General features: G+C 36.8%; 1 protein-coding gene across 1 annotated transcript in view; it reads right to left on the reverse strand.

The window, feature by feature from the left end:
- Positions 1–1,800, reverse strand: part of DPYD (dihydropyrimidine dehydrogenase) — a 1,462,963-nt gene that overhangs the window by 1,134,441 nt on the left and 326,722 nt on the right. The window lies entirely within an intron of this gene.

Raw genomic sequence — 1,800 nt, forward strand, 5'->3', positions numbered from 1 at the left:
TATATATAGTTAACGTACATATGTGACCATACATGTACATATAGTTTATACACACATGTGTACACATACATATATGTGTGTCCGTATGTATGTATTTACATATATATGCATGCATATAATTTGTTTGCAATGAGAAAATGTAACTTATGCAGTTTAGCAAAGTACAAAAAAGATGTTTGCTGGAAAGCAAATTCACATTTTTGCTCTTTGTCATTTACCGCACTCACACGTTTGTCAGAGTAAAATGTGTTCCCTAGTTTTTTTGAATGGTAAATTTTCATAATTGTAATACCAGTACTTCCCTCCAATGTGCCTTTGGGTGAATTCTTATCACCAAGCTTTTGTATATTTTTAAGAATATTAGCAGTTTGCAGTACACAGAGTAGTTTCAAACACATTAGCTAACATGTTGTTGTTGTTATGTGCCGTCTAGTCGCTTGTGACTCATAGCGACCCTATGTACAACAGCACTAAACTGCTCTGTCCCGTGCCAATAGCAAAGTCACCGATACATCCATCTCGATTACTCCAGTCATTGAATCAATCCACCTCATAGAGGGTCTTCCGCTCCTGCGCTGTCCCTCCACTCTGCCCAGCATGATGTCCCTCTCTAAAGACCTGTCTCTCCTTACAACATGTCCAAAGTATCTCAGACGAAGCCCCAGAATCCTTGCCTCCAAGGAGCAGCCTGGTTTAACCTTCTCTAGGATGAATCTATTTGTTTTTTGGCAGTCCATGGTACATTCAATACTCTTCTCCAGCACCACAGCTCAAAGGCGTCCATTCTCCTTCTATCCTCCCTATTGTGCAACTCTGTGATGCATAAGAAGTGATGAAGACAACCTATATTAGCTAATTGTTTTTTAATTAGCTAACTTGGGTTTTCTTTTTTTTTGGTACAGTCATATACAGTTAATTTAATAAAAGGAAACCCATGACACTCACATATTCTTTTTACCTCTCTCAGAATCTCGCAAAGTATTACAATGAATGTAGGTACAGGATAACCACAACACATTTACTTTCAAGTGACAGGTGGCTAACAAAGCTTAACAGAGAAAAAAATTGAGTTTCATTAAAAAAAATAACAGACTTTGAAAGAACTCATAAGGTTAAAACAACAATGGAAGAAAACACTTGGCTAAGAAATTTTAAGTCAGCACATTCTCCTAAACTAAATTTAGAAATATACATTTATCTAAATCTTAGCTTAAGTATTACCAAGCATGAGGGATAACTTAACAGAAAATTACTTGATGAAAAGCTACAATTCTAAACTATGTCCTGGTGGAAGGGATCATTTATTCAAATATACTTGAAAGATGGTGATACAAAATAAATACTGGACCATACTTGGCATAAAAAAGGCTTTCAACAGAACATTTAGCCTAATTTCTCACCACCACAATCAACCCCTAATATATACAAGGGTGATCATAATTCTTTTACAGGTTGAAAGAAAGCATTGGAGAATAACAAGATTTGGATTTTATTTCTTTGGTACCTTCCAATTTTTATATGTGACAATAATATGCATTTAGCGACAAGAATTATTCCATGAAGCTGATGTGACTCAGTCACAACTCATGTTGTTGCTATTACATGCCATTGAGTCCCCTTCAATTCAAAGTGACCCTATCCACAATAGCTCTGAATCCTGCTCTAAACTGAAGCAATCCCACTGACTCCAACACCCCTAATCTTCCTTCCCAGTTACCATGTGATCCATCTCTTCCGGGATCTTCTTCTGCACTGTCCTCTAACCTTCCAATCATCATGTCCCCTTCTTTGAGGATTGGT

Source organism: Elephantulus edwardii, unplaced genomic scaffold (genome assembly GCF_000299155.1).
Source record: "Elephantulus edwardii isolate Elephantulus edwardi_28Jun2011 unplaced genomic scaffold, EleEdw1.0 scaffold00020, whole genome shotgun sequence".
NCBI lineage: Eukaryota > Metazoa > Chordata > Mammalia > Macroscelidea > Macroscelididae > Elephantulus > Elephantulus edwardii.